The sequence below is a fragment of the Barbus barbus genome (assembly GCF_936440315.1).
Source record: "Barbus barbus genome assembly, chromosome: 22".
Classification (NCBI taxonomy): Eukaryota; Metazoa; Chordata; class Actinopteri; order Cypriniformes; family Cyprinidae; genus Barbus; species Barbus barbus.
This window is the reverse complement of record NC_136750.1, coordinates 12,135,452-12,156,259: the sequence shown is the minus strand read 5'-3', so window position 1 is coordinate 12,156,259 and position 20,808 is coordinate 12,135,452. Positions and strand designations below refer to the sequence as shown.

The window sequence follows — 20,808 nt, the reverse complement described above, 5'->3', positions numbered from 1 at the left end:
GCTCTTCTCTAAAGACATCCAGATGTCCTTTCTCCAATATATCCTGGTTTTTATGGTCCCAGGAGATAAGGAGGTGCGGGGCGAGCGATGGGCTGGAATGGGAGCTTTGATTCCTTCTTCAGGAATGTGTTGAAATTAGGTGTGTGTGTATCCTGGTTTCGACCAGGACTTACAGGAGATATTGAGTATAAGCGATTAGCATGCCCACATAAAGTTCATGCCGTTGAAGAAGTCGTTAGACACAATGAGGAGGTTGCTGTGAATGATGCTGAAAACTTGCAGTCTGTAGATGTTGAGGATGAGGTTCAGGGAGTTGAGGAAGTGGTAGAAGAAAATGAGGCCCAAGGAGCTGAGGAAGTTGTTAAATTAACTGAAGAAAATGATAGTTGAATTGTGCAATTTTGAATGATGAAACAACAGTAATAGTTGCAAACAATAGTAAAGATGTGGAAACGTTAGGCCTACAACAAGTGGAGAAAATGGTTTTGGAAAAATTGAAAATGAGTATAAATGTGATGCAGAAATGAGAGACGAACATGCACTTTCGGAGATTTCAGAAATTGGGTCACAAGTGATGGATGCGGGGGGAAAAGATGTGAGGATAGAAGAGAGGGTTTGAACGGTTTTCGGCAGGCAGACGAGACCCGTAGCGACTGACAGCTGGGCCTCGCCGCCCGTCAGATGGAAAGTTAGGGTGGGTGGCCAGAGACTGTCGCCGATGCTCTACGGGAATCCAATACTCACTGAGTCAAACGGGTAAGTCTCGCTGACCGTAGGATGAAACGGTAAGTTGTCTGGCTGGGAGGCTCTCGCTGACGCCCGACAGGAGCACAATACTCACAGTGTTGGACGAGTAAACCTCACCAAGCGAGGGACTTGAAAAGGTAAGGTTTTCTGGCCGGGAGTGCTCTCGCCGGCGTCTGTCGGGAGATCAATACTCACTGTGTCGGACAGGTAAAGACAGAAAGGCAAAGTCAGGTAGCCAGGAGGCTCTTTCCGTCATCCGACTGGAGATGGATACTCGCAGCCTGGATGGGTCGCAGGATGGAAAAGGTAAGTTGTCTGGCTGGGAGGCTCTAGCTGACGTCCGACAGGAGATGAAGACTCTCAGTGTCGGGCGGTTGAGCCTCGCCAAGCGTCGGACTTGAAAAGGTAAGTTTTAACTAGCTGAAATGCTCGCACCATTTTTTTATTTTTTTTGCTGGGATGCCTGATGATAGCTAGACGGATCTGTGATGTTTTTGGAACCAGAAGCGCCTGATGGGTTTTTTTAGCGTTATCTATGAAAAGAGGTTCGAGGGGGAATTTGCCCTGAGAAATTCTAAGGCGAATACTCAAGAACGGCCTGGTAAGGTTGGATAGGAGAAGAGAGTTTTAAAATGTAAATGAAATGACCTTTCTTGACTTGGTCTGTCTTACTTGTTTGATCAGAAATTAAATGGTTTCGCTATGAAAAACTGATAGGTCTGAGATGGTGGGGCTGATGTCCGGATAGAATTTAGAGGAGATGGTGAGCTCTGAGCATCTCTGAAACCCCGAAAAGGCTAGAATGATTATGGCATCCGACGGGAGATCAATACTCATGGCAGCGGACGGGCAAACCTCGCCAAACGTAGGATGGAAAAGGTAAGGGATGGGAAGACCGTAGGACATAAAGGTAAGATTGCTTTGCGGCATCTGACAGGGTTCCGCACTTGCAGCATTGGACGTGTAAGTTTCGGCAATAGTCAGACGGAAACGCAAGGTTTCCGGGAAGCTCTCACACATCCGACGTGAGTTCACTACCCGCAGCGTCAGATGGGTGGGCCTCGCCGGTAGTCGACAGGGAAACGTATTTACTCCACCGGGAGCGCTCTTGCAGCATCTGACAGGGAGTTCAATACTCAGAATAATAGTCGTCTAATAGGGTAGATGCTATGAGGATTGCTTCCGTGATTGTAAGACAAATCCAATGTGGTTCCTGATAATGCATCCGAAAATCTTGGTGCTGCTTGCATCCAAAGGTTAAGCGTACAACAAAATAGAATTCCCTGTGCTAGCGCACCCCAAATAAGTGCCATGAATCTGGATGAATAGGCATGGCTTTGAAGCTGAGGTGATGTCGACTTGTGCCAGCCAGGTGCTAAGACTCATGATTTATCATATGGATTGCATGATCAATGTCCTACTATTGGGAGAGAATTCGTTGAGGGGAATCAAGGTGTTTATGGTTGAAACGGGTACTTATGCGGAGCTGACAAATCGATTAGAAGGTGTTGCTTAGCCCATTGGAATGGCTGCTAGGAAATTCTGGGGTAATGCGGAGACGGCGGTCAACGAAAGATCTGATCATAACCCTCGTTTAATTTGCGCCTCCTATAGGGGAAAGCTTTACTGAAACAGATTATTTCAGGGAAACGGCTGAACGTAATAAAGAATTTGGAAAAATGGCAACTTTTGATGTCCATATTCAATAATTTACAATTGTTGCGGCGTTTCTGCCGTAAAGAAAAGGCGAAATGTTAGAGATTATGTGGATATTTGAATTGGACGTTTAGCCGAACGAGGATTAGATCGCACGGTGGCATATAGACCAATGGTTCCCATCCCGTCCTTGGGACCCCCAGCCACAGCACGCCTCGCATGCCTCACCCACTTAACAGACCCGAGTCAACTCATCAGCTCTTTGGTAGAGTCTGCAAGACTTGAAATGGGCGTGGCCCATGAGAAAGACACACAAAGCGTGCGGCGGCCAGGGGCGCCCAGGACAGGCCTGAGAACCACCGATATAGACGATTGTCGAGCCACAGTCTGTAGGCTTCGGTGTAATGCGTATGTACATGATATTGTATAATACATTATATTACGTTTCAGCAGAATCATGCGTTACTTACTTTATTCAAAACGATTATTATGGCAAATGTGGCCTGCAATGCATCTGTTACCAAATTAGTATGGTGACTGCCTTGGGTGATGGGTCTATGTCTACACCTGGCAGGATCTGCGCTCGGATTTTGTAAGCCACTAGCAGTGGCACCGAGGCAACAGTATTTGGTGAGACAAAGAGGATATTGGTGATGTTAAAATGAAGTAGAGAGCTGTGAGGGAGAGGAACAGGGGCCGCAATTTCTAGCGGAGACAGCCTCACGCTGAACAATGGCCTCTGGGGCTTGAGGTGGGAAACCGATAGATGCGTAAGAGAAAAAGCAGTAAAAGAAAGAGATGTGTGGGTCTGTGTTGTCAGCGGAGGCAGCGTCACGCTTGCTTCGCCTGCTGTAGCTGTAGGCCACATGAAGGGAGTCCTGAGGAGCTATCGTAGCCTGCTCTGCTAACGGAGTTAGCCTCATGCTAGTGTCTGCAACGGGAGCTGGAGGCCACTGTAAAGGAAAAAGAGGGTTATTCATAGCGGAAGGAAAAAGACTGAGATGTGTGGGCCTGTGTTGCAAGCGGAGGCAGTCTCATGCTTGCTCCTGCTGCTCTAGCTGTAGGCCATGGAAAAATGGTTTGTGACATTTAGTGGGACATGCTGGAATGTCCAGATAACCTGCAGTGTTGCCGATTTAGCCATTTGTTGCTAGATTCTTGCACTAGCCTAGCAACTTTCATCAACTAGCTGCAAATGGCGCTTTTATAAAAATGTATATATTTTTTTTTATTGATTTTTTTTACACGCCTATGATTGTGATCAAAAATGTATCCACAAAACAAATTAATCTTATCCATCCATTTAAATGGCACAAAGAGTATAGTTCCTTATCAATACTCCACTCGTACTGCGTCTTGCTAAAGATATGGGATATGGGAAAAAGCCTTTTTTCTCCTTTACTGAAGCCTAATTCAATCACGCAGTGAAACTGCACGATCATTGGTTCGTGCAGTGTGTTAAAACGAACCAATGTGTTGGCAGTGGAGCTGCACGTGCCTATGGTGACAGAGCCCGCCAGAATGGGCGGGGTTATCTGGCTATATAATCGGCCGGCTCGCCATAGGATCCTCAGATTTCTTCTCCTTCAGCGACGACATCTCGCCTTCGCTGATCCCAAGAAGCCGCCATCGCCGTTGACACGCCTCGCAGCTGAGCCAGAGACCTCCTGCCTGATGAGACGACGCTTCATCGCGCTCCAGTCCCGCAGAAGCCCCGGTCTGTTCGTTGCCGCCATCTGGCGAATTCACACGTGCTCTAAAAGAGACAAATTTCAGGCGTTGTTTCAAATGCCTGGCCGACATTGCGATGACGGCCACAGCGAGTGCGTTTCCTGCTTGGGGAAATCCCATGCAGATGCCGCGCTCGCTGACACTGAATGCTCGCTCTGCGAGCGTTTCAGTCTCGCCTCTCTGCACTCGCGGATCGCTTTCTTTTCAGAGAGCGATCCCGCCCCTCGCGCCCTCCCGTTTCCTTCCTCCCAGGCACCTGTGAGGAAAAAACGGCGGGGCAGAGGATTTCAGCGCTCGGCTGAGAGCGAGCTCACGCCGGCTCGAGACCCGCATGCCTCGTTTTTGCCACAGAGAGAGCATTCTCCTGTCCTTTTTTCCCAGCCTGACCAGCGTCCCTCCGCTGCCGCGAGCGATCTGGTCTCATTAGGGAAAAGTGATGAAGAGCTGCCGATGACAGCATGTCATTGGCAGCTTCTGATGCAGAGGAGCTGTCGGGCTCTGCTGTAGACTCCGCCCTCCCGTATTCTTCAGCGCCCAGCACCGCTTCAGCTGGGATGGACGCCGAGCTCTTCCGTGTCCTCTCCAGAGCAGTCGAAGAGCTGGGACTGGATTGGTCTCTGCCAGAGGAGCCCTCTCGCAGCCGTCTCGATGAGTGGTTCCTGCCGGGGCGCCGTTAGGCCCCTCGACAGCGACCCTCGCCTTTCTTCCCTGAAGTTCACGACGAGCTGACGAAATCGTGGCGTGCCCCCTACTCCGTCCGCCTCCGTACTTCCGCTTCATCCGCCCTCACTTCAATTGATGGCGCTGAAGAAAAGGGATACGAGAAGATGCCTCAGATAGATGAGTCAGTGGCTGCCCATCTCTGCCCACCCACTGCCATCGGCTGGAAGGCTAAAGCCACCCACCCATCCAAGCCATGCAGGACCACTTCAGCACTCGCTGGACGCTCCTATGCTTCAGCTGGACAAGCGGCTTCGGCGCTTCACTCTATGGCGGTTCTACAGGTTTATCAGGCCAAACTCCTCGCTGATTTGGACGAGTCTGATCCTGATCCTGCCACTCTCAGGGAACTGAGAAGTGCAACAGACCTGGCTTTGCGCGCCACCAAGACCACTGCCCAGGCGATTGGACGGTCCATGGCCAGCCTAGTGGTGCTCGAGCGCCACCTTTGGCTCATGCTGACGGAGATCAAGGACGCAGACAAGGTCTCCTTCCTCGATGCTCCGATTTCACCCAGCGGCCTCTTTGGACCTGCGGTGGAAGGTTTCCCTGAGCGCTTCACGGAAGCACAGAAGGTGTCGCAGGCCATGCGACACTTCCTGCCCAAGCGTTTGAGCTCTTCTGCTACCGCTAGTCGCCCCAAGCCTGCGCCGACTAAGCAGCCTGCGAAGCCCTCACCTCTCGCCTCCGCCCCTCAGCCTGACAAGGCTCAGCAGACGCGGGGGCGTTCCCGTTCAGCCAGACGTTACCCCCTTCCGAAGCGCCAGGGCCCCCGACCCAGGATTGTGTTGGACCCTGCGCCTCCGGCGTCTTCCTGATCTGCAGGCCAGGAAGAGGAGAGGGCCGAGTCCAGCCGCGGCCGGACCGCCCGCCAAGCAGCCTCTCTTAAAAAACCTCTTGCCACCCCGCTCATTGCTGGGTGCAGAGCACATTGTTTCTTTTGCAAACACAGGGCCCGTACAAGCGTCCTTGCAACCGTCCGTTGTTATAATGGGCAGAATAAAACACAAACATTCTCAAAGAGAGAGCAAATTTCCTCTTCCTTCCCTCACGAGCGTCCTGCCTCCGTGCAGTCGATCGCTCGAGTTTATCCGACCCCTTGCCACGCGGGCCGATGCCTGGAGGGCCATCCCCGGAGTGTCAGAATGGGTTATACGGATACTAGAACGAGGTTACTCACTCCAATTCGCTCGCAGACTCCCGCGCTTCAGCAGCGTGGTCTCCACTTCTGTAGACGGCGAGAATGCTCACGTTCTACATGCAGAAGTGATGACGCTGCTGGAAAAAGGAGCCATAGAAATGGTTCCTCCAGCTCAGAGCGAATCAGGCTTTTACAGCCGTTACTTCCTCGTTCCCAAGAAGGATGGCAGCCTCCGGCCCATCCTCGATCTCCCAGATGCCTGAATCTCGCCCTCATGAGGAGGTCGTTCAAGATGATCACACTGAAGCAGATCCTCGTGCAAATTCGCTCAGAGGACTGGTTCTGTTCCCTGGACCTGAAAGACGCATACTTTCACGTCCAGATAGCCCCCATCACAGACAATTCTTGAGATTCGCCTTCGAGGGAGTGGCTTATCAGTACACGGTCCTTCCTTTTGGACTGTCCCTGGCCGCGGCTCTTTCCCCTCTCAGGCAGATGGGAATCCGCATTCTCAATTACCTCGACGACTGGCTCATTCTGGCCCAGTCAGAGGTACAACTACTCTCACACAAAGCCCTCCTCCTCAGCCACCTAGAATGCCTGGGGCTCAGGGTCAATTTTGCCAAGAGCGCGCTGTTTCCCAGCCGACGGGTGTCGTTTCTGGGAACAGTTTTGGACTCAGCTCAGATGAGAGCTGTGCTAGCGCCAGAACGCGCTCTGGCCATTCAAAACCTCACAGCCTCCTTCCAGAGCGGCACCGCTCGCCCCGTCAAAGCGTTTCAGAGGATGCTGGGCCTCATGGTAGCAGCATCGCCGGTGCTACAGTTGGGCCTGCTTCGCATGCGGCCCCTTCAGCGCTGGTTGAAACCACGGGTTCCGCCCCACGCATGGCGACACGGTCGCCTACACATCAGGGTGAGCCAGGCCTGTGTAACGGCCCTGGCCCCCTGGAAGAACCCACGATGGTTCAGAAAGGGTGTGACCATAGGGATGGTCTGCAGCAGGAAAGTTGTCACGACAGATGCCACCAACATGGGTTGGGGGGCGCTGTGCGAAGGCAAACCGACCTTTGGCCTTTGGTCGAAGGCGGAGCGGAACCTCCACATCAACTGCTTAGAAATGCTAGCAGTGTGTCGAGCCTGCCAGTTTTTCCTGCCAGAGCTAAAGGAACAACATGTGCTGATCCGCTCGGACAACATGTCAGTGGTGTCCTACGTAAATCACCAGGGAGGTCTCTCCTCGAAGCGCCTCTTCCTTATGGTAGAGCAACTTCTGGAGTGGGCTCAGCTCAACTTGCGCTCACTGAGAGCAGCACATTTGCCGGGCAGATTGAACCGAGGAGTGGATATGTTATCACGGAGCAACGTCCCCTCAGAAGTGTGGATTCTCCATCCGCAGACGGTTCAAATGATCTGGAGAATCTTTGGCAAGGCCGAAGTAGACCTTTTCGCCTCCAAAGACAACTCTCACTGCCCAGCCTATTATTCAAAGGTCAAGGATGCGTTGGCCCACGACTGGCCCAACCTCCTCCTTTATGCATTTCCTCCGATCGCTCTGATTCCTCAGGTCATCAGGCGAATCAGGGATCAACGACACAAGGTCTTGTTGGTGGCCCCCCTGTGGGAGAACCAGCCTTGGATGTCAGAGCTGACCCAGCTGCTAACCGCAGCCGCCTGGCCCATGCCCCTGAGACGAGACCTCCTCTCTCAGGCGAACGGTTTATTGTGGCACCCTCGTCCCGAACTGTGGGCGCTTCACCTCTGGCCGCTCAACGGGAGCCTACCAGCCTCCCAGAGCGAGTGCTAAATACCATTTCTGAGGCTAGAGCCCCGTCTACGAGACGCCTCTATGCCCTTAAATGGGCGGTTTTCTCCGAATGGTGTCTAAACCGCGGTGAGGACCCCCCTGCTTCTGAGTTGGCGGTGATTCTGCATGAGGCATGCAATAGCGGCCTTTCACGAACCTATTGCGGGCAAATCAGTGGGCAGGGACAATGCTGTCGTCCGCTTTCTGAGGGGTGCCAAGAGGCTGAATCCGCCTCGGCCCCTTACTGTCCCTACGTGGGAATTACCCACTGTGCTGAGGGCCCTGAGGGGCCCTCCTTTTGAGCCGCTCCAGTCCACGAACCTTCGGTCACTGTCGCTGAAGACTGCTCTGCTACTAGCATTAGCGTCAGTCAAGCGAGTAGGAGACCTGCAGGCACTATCTGTGAGCCCTGCCTGCCTGGAAACGACTCCAAGGTCGTCCTAAAACCAAGGCATGGATACGTACCTAAGGTACTTTCCACTCCGTTCAGAGCTCAGGTCATCACACTCTCCGCGCTTTCTCCCTCCGAGGTGGACCGGGAGTTAATTTTGTTATGCCCTGTTAGAGCCCTACGGATCTACTTTGAGCGTTCCGCCTCCATCAGGCGCACGGAACAGCTCTTTGTTAGTTTCGGTAACCGCGCCAAAGGGCTTCCGGTCACGAAGCAGAGACTCTCTAAGTGGATAGTGGATGCCGTTACGCTGCCCCATTGGAGTACGAGCCCATTCGACTAGAGGCATTGCCTCGTCATGGGCCTGGTCTAGCTGTGTGTCCATTACAGACATTTGTGCGGCGGCCGGCTGGGCCTCGCCGTCCACATTTGCAAAGTTTTATATGTCGTTCCTCTACCATAGCACGGCGTGATTGAATTGTGTTCCCATAGCGTCTTTAGCAAGACGCAGTACGAGTGGAGTATCGATAGGGAACGTACTCGGTTACTATCGTAACCTCGGTTCCCTGAGATACGGAACGAGTACTGCGTACTTTGCCGTGCCAGGTAGCTGCACGACTCAGTCGTCGCTTCAGTCGAAGTAAACCTGAGGATCCTATGGCGAGACGGCCGATTATATAGCCAGATAACCCCGCCCATTCTGGCGGGCTCCATCACAATAGGCTCGTGCAGCTCCACTGCCGACACATTGGTTCGTTTTAACACACTGCACGAACCAATGATCGTGCAGTTTCACTGCGTGATTGAATAAGGCTTCAGTAAAGGAGAAGAAAGGCTTTTTCCCATAGCGTCTGCAGTACTCGTTCCGTATCTTAGGGAACCGAGGTTACGATAGTAACCGAGTACGTTCCCTATCGATACTCCACTCGTACTGCGTCTTGCTAAAGACGCTATGGGAACACAATTCAATCACGCCGTGCTAAAAGTAACAGAGTACGTTTTTAGATGGTTTCTATTAGAAGGTTTGCGATGATAACATAACGTCAGAAAAACTATTGATTACCGAATATATTGAGTGTTGATGAGGCGCGGCCTCTTTAGAAAAACGATATGTGATTTTTTTTTTTTTTTATATAAGAAACTGATGAGCTGTATCCAGTGCACGATAATGTTAGCTAATTACATTTTGTGTTAAATTCCATTTTGTTTGCAAGAATTAATTTGATTCGTTTTTTTTTTCAACGAGTGATTGCTATTGAATCATAGGAGTTGGATTGTGCTGGTCTATATGAGTGGCTCTCTAATTTGATTCACTTAACCATTTAAATGAGTCATTTGTTTGTGAATCAAACTGAGCACGCTGTTGTAGCATTACACCTGCTAAGACAATTCAATATGTGCAATCTGAGTTTAATAATAATATTTATTGTGTGGTAACACTGCCGTGTGGGAAGCTCTGACACATAAAATCACTATAAACACGTAAGAGAAAGCCGTAAAATGTAAGTGAATTATGACACATAATGTTTTTCATATACATATAATATACAGTAAATGTAATTTACTTGTTATTTTGTGGTTTAAAAAGTGTGTTAATGTTTATATTGTAGTGCATTTGTTCATTTTTAATATATATTTATATTAACGTATTTGGTCATTTTATAATTAAAGCCTTTTTAATGTTTTTAAATGGTTGAATTTGTGTTTTACTGCTGAATTGCATTTAGCAGTTTCTGGGTCACATTAGACCCTGACAGATAATTATTATAACAAAAAAGTACTGTGTGTTTTGAAGTGGGACATAGCACTATCTTATGCACCTGCTAACTTTAACTGTTTTCAGTCTTATAGTAAATTTAAATCCTTTTAGGAAGTGCAGGTCCTAGCCTTAGAAACAATTACAATGATTTATGACACTAAGTTAGAATGAGCTTATGCAACTTTACACATTTACTATTATTATATTATTAGTTACTATTGTTCCACTAGGTCTAAAATATATATTGTACGTTTTAATCCCCTGAAACACACTACAAACATGATGATCTACAATATGATGCATTGCTTTGTCTGTCTTAATTAAATCATTAAATAATTTTGGAGAAAATTGCTGTATGTGTTTTTTTGGGGGTTTTTTTACATTAAAAAAACGTTTTTTGTTTACAGTCTTCCATTAAGTTAAGTGGTCTAGATGTATTTATCTGTATTTATATATTCTGTGGAAGGTGTAGGACCAAGAAATGTTCGTCCAATCAAAACGCTCGGTCCGACTGTTTTAATTGGCTTTCCTACCTGCCTGTCAACGTATGTCTTTGCATACATCTGCGCACCCTGTTCGCGCAGACACGATATGTCATCAGCGCGTTCACGCACGCTGTGCAGACAGAGTGAGAATGGCAGGCAAACTTTAACAACCCAATCTTCCTTCCTGGTATTTTACTTTTACTAACTGTGCTATAAAGTTTTCTCACCGTTGAATGACACATTATGTAGCCAAGCGGTTCCCAATTCCAGTCCTCGCTCCCCCCACTCTGTTTTGATTTCGCATGTCTCGCTTAGTTAATACAACTGATTCAGATAACCAGCTCGTTAGAAGAGAGATACATGCATGAACTGTGTTCCGATTGACATGCTCCCTACACAGTGTTCATTACTCCCTATTCCCTGAGCAGGGAAAATCTAGGGAAAGTTTATTTCACTTCGGAACATTCACTCACAGATTTGCGCTACGCAGCGTCTTCACACACAGACGAAATTACTAGAGAAGTGTGAAGTGTGACATAATATACCTCTGTAAATAAATACAATTTAAATTCACGTCTCGCACACTTTAATGCCCTTTGAATGGAACATATGCTTTGAACTGGAATCATGGCGGAATATATGGTGATGTCCACTTCGCAGGGCACTTATGACTTACGGTCGAACAGAACAACCGTCGGACGTGATAAGATATACCTATGACATGTATAGAGCGGGGAGGACGAGGACTGTAATTGTAAACCGTTGATCTAGTAATGTTGTCTCTGGTATTCTGCTCTATGAGCCTATGTGCGTTCAGCGGACGTGGCTTTGGAAGGCGATTGCAGGGAGGGTGGGATGTTCGCTTTCAGTCCTATCAGGCTAAAGTTAGCATATTCCGAGATCTCCTATTGCACCTTTAATGTACGTTTTTTTTCAAACAAAGCTGCAGATATTTGCAATAGCGACAGCAAAAAGTGGATTGCTGAGTCCCTTTCCCTTCAAAATGGCGGAAGCGTAGGGCTGCTGCTGGGCGCTGCTGTTGCAATGGAACGTTCTATTAACTTTCACTTCTTGTCAGTATAAGTTCTTTGAGCTAAGCCCTTGGAGCAAACTTGTCAATCCATCTTGATCAATGACGCTGAGGAACGTAAACAGGTGAACTCAGGTGATCAATAAGAGGAAATTTGTACTCACATGTGACTTGCATAAATACAATTCTTGTGACTTGCAATTCCACAATATGACAATATACAACATTTAACCTTTCGTTTTTTATTTTTTTATTATATGCACCTCATTGAGAGTGTGTATTGTAAATCATACTTGTGGCAGTTAAGTAACCATCCGTAAACAATTCAATTATCACAGCTCAATTAAAAATCAGTTGCATCATGTATTTTGTTCATTCCTTGTGATGTTTACAATTTTGCCCCCCAAATGTTTATGACACTAAAATGGTGTATCTTCCAACTAGGCTTTAATTAAAGGGTTTCTTATTTGCGTCTTTTCATGTTTTGGAGACTTGCAAAACTCAGGTGAGCCACAAACTCACCAGGTGCACACAAGCACACACATTTTCCTGCAAACAACAGCAACAATACAACAACAACAAACATATATATATATATATATATATATATATATATATATATAGTTTTTGTAATATTCTATAATAGTGTATAATGCTAATATAGTCATATTGTTTTATTTGTCAATTAGATGTTGTTGTTTTTTCCATCATGCGTTGCTTTGTATTTTGTTCAGGCTTAAGCAGGATGATATAGCATTTATGTGCAAATAAGAAGAAAAGTAAGCCAGTGCTTAAGGATAAAATGGAAAATATCTCCACAGCTACAGTACATTTTCCAGGAGAACTGACATATGCTGGTATAAATATGAACTGACATATGCTGGTATAAATGTGATCCATACAGCACAAAATATGAGCATACTGAATGTGATGAATTTAGCTTCTTTGAAGTTATCAGACAGTGTGCGAGCCAGAAAAGCCAGAATGAAACACAAGACAGACAGTAGACCAATATAACCCAGCACAGCCCAGAAACCTATAGTTGAACCCAGATTGCACTCAAGAATTATATTTTCCTGATAATATTTAATATTGTTGAAAGGAAAAGCACACAGATAAGAACCTGTGGTAACATTTTAGAATACTGCTCCATCATTAATGAATAACTACACAAGAACACATGAGTAACGCAATATTAGCACTCTAGTAACTATTAGTAACTAACAAGAAACTCTGATTAATGAATTAGTAAGTAATAGTGTTTAGTCGAATGCGGTAGTTCACTATTAGCTAATCAGTAACTATTATTTTTTCATACCTCCCTAAGAACTACTGTAGACAGTTTCATAATTAATATGAATAATACATAATGAATAATTAATTCTAAAGTAAAGGTCATGGTAACCCACTAGTAATGACTCAAGAATTACCAAATTCTTCCGAAGAAATTACTACTTATTTGGATCAGTATTCTAAAGTGAAGATCATGATAACTCCCTAGTAACTACTGAAATCATTGTAAGCTTTTGAGAGTTTTGTAAAGCAATGGATGGTAATTATTCAGGTGTTACTACATCCTTTTAAAGGAGTTACTAGTTAAAAGAGTTACAGTATTCTAAAGTGAAGATCGTGATAACTCCCTAGTAATTACTGAAATCAATGTAAGCTTTTAAGGTTTTTGTAAGGTTTTGGTTAGTAATTCATCTTGCTAGATTTGGTAACACTTAAATCATAGTGGGTTACCGTGATCTTCACTTTAGAATACTGATCCAAATAATTAGTAGTTTCTTCAGAAGGGTGTAGTAACACTTGAGTCATTACTATCCAAACCCTTACATATATCTCAAAAGCTTAAAATGACATCAGTCAATATTAGGGAGTTATGATGCTTTTCACTTTAGAATACTGATCCTAGTAGTTAGTAGTTCCAGTAGAAGAGTTTGATAATTCTTGAGACATTACTAGTAGGTTACCATGATCTTCATTTTAGAATTAATTATACATTATGCATAATTCACATTAATTATGAACATGTAAACAGTAGTCCTGAGTAGTTCTCCAGGATATATTAAAAGATATATTAGTTATTGATTAGCTAATAGTCAACTACCAGTTTCAACTGAGCGCTATTACTTACTAAATCAATAATCAGAGTTTCTTGTTAGGTCATAGTAGTTACTACAATGTTTATAGTGCATTAGTGACTTGTTCCTGTGTAGTTACCCATTAACAAAGGATCAGTATTCTAAAGTGTTACCGAACCTGCATAAGTGTAAAGGCAAGAACACTGAGTCGTTGTTGTGCAGGCCCAAACCGTTTCATGAAGTTCATTACTTCCTGGAAGTGTAGCCCTGAAGGCCATTGACACCACTATTGTTTTCCCAAGAACACAAGAGATACAGAGAACAAAAGTGATCGCAAACGCTGTTAGTCGCTACATACAGGACCACTCAGTGGGTCGACCAATGAAAGTAAATGAACAGAGGAAACACATAGACAATGAGAAAAGCAGCAGGAAGCTCAGCTCTGAGTTGTTAACTTTTACTATGGGGGTGTCCTTCTTGCTGTAAAACAGGAAGGCCACCAGTGCAGTTAATCCTACTCCAAACAGTGAGAAAAAGACTAGCACTATACCCATAACTTCTGTGAATGAGAGAAACTCTGCAGCCTTTAGCACACATTTATTTTTCTCAACATTAGACCAGTATTCCCCTGGACACTGTTTGCAGTTATTTGAATCTGGAAAGGAAGTTGTGTTTACTATGGTTAGAGATAGATAGATAGATAGATAGATAGATAGATAGATAGATAGATAGATAGATAGATAGATAGATAGATAGATAGATAGATAGATAGATAGATAGATAGATAGATATTATTTTATGAACTTCTTTGATAAAAAAAAAAACTGCACCCTGAAGAGCAGAAGAAGACCACAAAAAGAGCAACTAACCAATTTTCTTTGGAACTTTGAAATGAACTGAAGATTACCTGTTTCATTATTGATTTCTCCTTCTGCACATGGAATACAATCATAACAGCAGACAGGTCTTCCTTTCTGTGCTGCCTTCCTAGTGCCTGGAGGACAGCTCTCACAGACCTTGGCTTCTACATTGAGAAATATAATTATATATACTTACTCTGTACATATTATGTATTTATGTATGATTTTGGCATTATGGCTACCCAGTTTAAACTCTGAACAAAAATTGTTATTGACATTTACCTTCAGCCCAGAGTATGCTTTCAGTGTTAACCACAAAGTGTTGGTTAGGGGGCAGTGAGGCATCATATTATCCCACTGGTTTAAATTGGATTGATCCATTGGAGTCCTGCTGCCAGTTTACAACTTCATATTGGGCTACTGCAGCACCTGTGCTGTCAAACCAAACATGATCTCCAAACTTTACAGTGAAATTTACCTTTTTCAGAACCTCAACCACCTAGTAAAAATACATATTAGATGTAACTGATAAATTGTTATACAGTGTCATCCAGAAATAATTGTCTAGGTAAATTTTGTATCTATTTATTTTAGTGCTGTCAAATAATTAATTACGATTAATCACATCCAAAATAAAAGTTTTTGTCTACGTAATATATGTGTGTGTACTTTGTATATTTATTGCATATGGTGTGGCAGGGTGGAAGGAACACGCGACAAGCAAAGCTTAGGTGAAGGTCCCGGAGGATGGATTTTATTTACAACAGTGCAAATACGTGGGCGGTGATGGCGGTCTTCCTTGTGGCGGTGCTCTGAAGCGTGTCCAGGTGTGGGTGAGTCCGTGCGCTGCTCGTGGCGGTGCAGATCGGTCACACACTGCTGTCTGGAGGGAGAAAGAGAACAGAGGATTAGGTCGCTGTCTCATGGAGAGGCTTCTCAACCTTCCTCTGTGGTACGCCGTTTATATCCAGCCCGGCTGACAAGGGACGCTCGTCACATCCCCCCCCCCCCAAGCATTGTCCTGGCCTGGCAGAATAATATGGTGTTAGTAGGGGTGATATCAGGGGTGGGTGGGGAGTGACCCCCGACAGACCTGCATAAGCTGACCAGATCTGGGAGAGGCCGTCCGCATTGGAGTTGGCTGCTCCAGCCCGATGTCACACTTCAAAGTGGAAGTCCTGGAGCGCGAGGAACCACCGCGTCACCCTGGCGTTCGTGTCCTTGGCCCAGGCCATCCATTGAAGGGGTGCATGGTCTGTGATGAGGGGGAACTTCCGGCCCAAGAGATAGTAGCACAGCTCCAGGACTGCCCACTTGATGGCCAGAGCTTGCTTTTTCGACAGTGGCGTAGTTCCTTTCGGCTGGGGTCAGCTTTCTGCTGATGTACAGGATGGGATGCTCCTCACCTCCCTGCACTTGGGACAGGACGGCTCCAAGTCCCGTGTCGGAGGCATCCGTCTGCAGCAGGAAGGGGCAGCTGAAGTCAGGGGCTCGCAGGACCGGCTCCGAGGTGAGCGCCATCTTCACTCTCGTAAACGCCTCTTCGGCTTCAGGTGTCCAGTACACGTTTTCTGGCTGCCCCTTCCTGGTCAGGTCTGTCAGGGGGGCAACTAAGGAGGAGAAGTTAGGGATGAAACAGCGATAGTACCCTGCCAACCCCAAAAAGGCTCGTACCTGGGACTTCGTGCTGGGTTTCGGGGAGGACCGGACTGCTTCCACCTTTTCCTGGGGCTTGATGAAGCCCCGCCCGACCTGGAATCCCAGGTACTTTGCCTCGGACAGGCCCAGGTGACATTTCCGGGGGTTGGCGGTAAGCCCAGCCCTACGCAGCTCCAATAGCATCCTCCGCAGACAGTCTAGGTGGTCTTCCCAACGCCGCGGCATAGGACTGGTGGGGCCGCAGTAGGATGTCCATCATGCGCTGGACGTGGCCGGAGCCCCGTGCAGGCCGAAGGGAAGGGTCCGGTACTGCCACTGCCCACCGCGGGTACTGAAGGTCGTTTTGGGCTTGGCTGCTTCGGAGAGGGGCACTTGCCAGTATCCTTTCGCCAAGTCCAGCGTGGAGATGTACCGGGTCCTTCCCAGGCGATCGAGGAGCTCATCCACCCGAGGCATTGGGTATCCGTCGAACTCCGAAACTTTGTTTAAGCGGCGGAAGTCGTTGCAGAAGCGGAGGGTGCCAACTGGTTTTGGTACCATGACGATAGGGCTGGACCAAGGACTGTTAGATGGTTCAATCACCCCTAACTTCAGCATTTGTTTGATCTCTTCCTCAATAGCCTGCCGACGAGTCTCTGGGATGCGGTAGGGCCGTTGCCGGACGATGACTCCGGCTGGTGTGTGAATCTCGTGTTTGAGGATCTGGGTCCGCCCGGGGTTTGGGGAGAACACATCGGGGAACTGACCGAGCAGGTTCTGCAGCTCTGTCTTCTGCAGCTCTGTCTTCTGAGCCGCCGACAGCTGTGGATCAACATCCACTACCACGGGGTCCACGGTGGCAAGGGCGGCGAGCTGGTCCCTTGTCCCCACCCATTTCTTCAGCAGGTTGATGTGATATAGTTGGTCTGCTTTCCGCCGGCCCGCCTGGCGGACCCTGTAGGTAACGGGCCCGACCTTCTTGGTGACAGTATACGGGCCCTGCCAGCTGGCCAGGAACTTGCAGGCAGAGTTGGGGACAAGGACCATTACCCGGTCTCCAGTCTGGAACTTTCGGAGCTGGGCTGCTCGGTTGTAATGCCGTTGCTGCGCCTGTTGGGCCTTTGCGAGTTGTTCCCGGACTAATGGCATGACCCGGTCAATCCTTTCCCTCATCTCCTTTCACGTGCTCAATAACTGAGCGGTGGGGCGCCGGCTGTTGTTCCCACGTTTCTTTGGCCACGTCCAAGAGGCCCCGGGGCTGGCGCCCGAACAACAGCTTGAATGGGGTGAAGCCAGTTGACGCCTGAGGAACCTCCCGTATCCCAAACAGCACATAGGTGAGCATGAGGTCCCAGTCCCGCTTGTGCTCGGCCACCACTCGCCTCAGCATTTGTTTGAGGGTTTGGTTGAAGCGTTCTACAAGGCCGTCGGTCTGGGGATGGTACACGGAGGTCCTCAGTTGCTTCACCTTGAGGAGAGAGCACAGGTCAGCCATTAGCCGGGACATGAAGGGAGTCCCCTGGTTGGTCAGTACCTCTTTGGGGATGCCGACCCGGCTAAAGAGCAGGAAGAGCTCACGGGCGATGGCCTTGGCGGTGGCCTTCCGGAGGGGCACTGTTTCAGGATACCGGGTGGCGTAATCCACAATCACTAGGATGTGTTCGTGGCCCCGGGCAGACTTAGGCAATGGTCCCACTTGGTCCATCCCGATGCGCTCAAAGGGCACCTCAATGATGGGCAGAGGGATCAGCGGGCTGGGGGGAGGCTTCCGCGGAGACGTTCTTTGCCAGGTCGGACAGGCCTGGCAGAACCGCTTGACCTTGGCCTCCATCCCCGGCCAGTGGAAGCGGTCACGTATTCGCTGGGTGGTGTTGTCAGCCCCAAGGTGTCCCGCCAGGGGGTGCGAGTGGGCCAACTCTAGCACCATTTCTGTCTTCGTCCAGGGCACCACCAACAACTTTTTTTTCTCCCCCCTTCGCTGCGCGACACAGTAGAGCAGGCCATTTCGGATGATGAAATGTGGGAGAGGATGGGGGCCCGGTTGAGTCTCCTTACCGTCTACCATGCGCACTTGGGCCCAGCAGTGCTTCAGCCGATCGTCCTCGCGCTGTTCCTTGGCGAATGACCCACCCTCAATTGGAAACAGATTCTCATACACTTATGAATAATAAAAGAATAAAATAAAACTCTTGCAAGATTCAACATCGTCAGATTCCTTGTAACACAACAAAATTAAAGAAAACAATACACAATTCTTTCACACAAAATATTGTGATCAATAACTTGAATACCTCAAAAAATATGATCAAATAGACAATCAATATACAGAATGAATTTCTGAATTTTCACTTTCAGTTGCAAATAAATCACTTTCTCCTCAAAACTTAATGATCTGTCCAATGTGAATCAGAGGCTCAAGATTTGACAAATTAATTCAGTCAACTTGAGTTCATGAACTGAATAGATGAGATCAGAGAACTGTTGATTCTTTTAGAACAATTCAGGATCACAATTAATGTCTTTTGTTGAGAAATCAAAAAGGAAAAATAGAAAAAACAAGATCATTTCAATGAGTCCGAGTCCCGTTTGTCCAAAAGTAAAAGAAAGAATCCTCCTACCAGTTTGATGCTCAAAACACAGTTCAACAGAGAAAACGGTTCCGTGGGTGGCTCGTCATATACAAACTGCACCTCGTGCATCCAGCACGAATCAGGGAACTCATCACAGAAGAACTTGAATCTCACAAAAAAACCCAGCCTTGTAAAAACACAAGGCAGAACAATAATTAATCGTCAATTCAAACAATTTCACCATCAAATCACACGTATGCACTTCAAATAACACATTAACTTAATGCTTGAACACTTAAATATCATACTTTATGATACTTCATTAGCATTTTCACTTTTTTTTGCGTTAGCTTTAGCCCATGTGCTATCCACTTCGGCTCGCACGGCCTATATAAAATACACCTCGGATCGATTCTCTATCAGATTCGCGGCACTTTTTTGCATAAATGTTGTTAATGTTTGACTTTAACGTTTTAACTCACCAAGGCAATGAATTGATTTATTTTCAAACAAGGATGTTCATTTTTGGCACATTGATGCTCCGTGGGTCTGCATCGATCCGTTTCACAAGCCATCCTGTTTTTCTGTTGTATCTGATCACTTTTGATCAATTACATGGAGGTATTTCGAAGATCGCTCCGTGTAGCGCCTCGTCTCACTCGCTCTCTCTCTAGCAAAACCAAGAACTTTCTCTCACATGCTCAGCAAGTAGCAGATAGGCGGGGCTTGGTTCACTGCTGCTACTAGCTCTTAAAGAGCCCATCGCCACATTTAATCAGTGATTTCTTTCGGATTCTTCCTTAACTTGCTTATTATTGGTTTTTACTTCTTTTATTTTATTAGTAGCCTGGGTTACCCGGGTTACAGTAGCCTTGGTGTCCCCGCGGGGTGTGAGGATGCGGGACTGAACAAGGCTGACCGCACTGCCGGAGTCCAGAAGCGCTGGGAAAGGATGGCCGTTGATTTTCACCTCTGCTTCCGGAACCCCCGTGGGTAGGTCGTGATGCACAATACAGCCTGCCAGCCAGGTCCGCGCGGGGGATGCGGGGTCTGCTGTGGTGGGCATGGGCTCATCCTTTGGAGTGGGAGCCGCCGGCCTGACTACTGGTCGCAAGGTGCCCTCCGGCGCCCGTCGCTCCTGAACCACCCTCCGGGGAAACGGCCTCCCTTGCTCCCCAGCATCCCGGTGTTGGGCAGCATCCACCAGCTCCACCGCCTCGACGGTTCAGCCATGGTAGTGGGGTTCCGCATCCCGACAGCCTGGCGGTGAGACCTCGGAAGAGCATGGAGGAAGCGGTCGATAACGACGCGCTCCGCTACTTGGGCCGCTGTGGGTTCTCCATCGAGCAGCCAATGCCGAGCGAGGCGTGAGTTCGGCGGCTTGGGCTCGAGCTGGGAGGCGGGGTTTATACTCCCAGTCGTGGAAATACTGGGCTGCGCAGACCGAAGACAGCCCCAAGCGGGACAGGATTTCCTTTCTAAGCTCGCCGTAGTTGCTTGATACTTCCGATGGCAGAGCGACGTAGGCTTGCAGAGCCTCGCCGGTGAGAGGGGGGCGCCACCAACCGCGCCCAGTCGTCACTCTCCCAGCCCTCCCGAGTTGCTGTGGTTTCGAACATCTGGAGAAACGCCTCAACATCATCATCGGTCATCTTCGGCAACAGTTGCGTGACTTTCGCCCGAGGATCGGGTAGCGGAATGCGTCGCACGGCTGCTGTGCGCAGCTCGGTCTGCCCCTGGCGAGCAGCAAGGTGCTCCGTGATCTGTTGCTGACGGATGCTGACCGCCGCTAGTCGTTGAAGGATTTCTTCCATGTCGGAGAATGGGGAGCAGCATTCCTGCCACAAGGAAAACAGAAGAAAAAAAGGAAAAAATAGTGCATTGCCGTGAGAGCTCTGGTCGGTGTTCCTCCCACTAATATGCCCGCATTCTCCACCAGTGTGGCAGGGTGCAAGGACCACTCGACGAGCAAAGCATAGGTGAAGGTCCCGGAGGATGGATTTTATTAACAACAGTGCAAATACGTGGGCTGTGTTCCAGAATGTTTTTATAACATAATCTGCAAAACCTTCAATATTGATTGTTCTCATTGCAAATCCCAGTGAACCTCCCAGAACATGAAAGGTTGTTGGAGTGATCAAACTTTTTGAAGTTATCCATGCCTCCACACCCACCATTTGAAGGTCTGTA

At 47.8% G+C, this 20,808-nt stretch overlaps 1 pseudogene across 1 annotated transcript; it reads right to left on the bottom strand.

Annotated features, from left to right (window-relative positions):
* Nucleotides 1–12,147: 12,147 nt before the first annotated feature.
* On the bottom strand, nt 12,148–15,542 carry LOC306888231 (extracellular calcium-sensing receptor-like; annotated as a pseudogene). Its single transcript has 5 exons — nt 15,504–15,542; nt 14,693–14,909; nt 14,458–14,574; nt 13,729–14,205; nt 12,148–12,589 (listed from the first exon to the last, which is right to left on the bottom strand). The product of its transcript is annotated as an extracellular calcium-sensing receptor-like (transcript).
* Nucleotides 15,543–20,808: the final 5,266 nt, after the last annotated feature.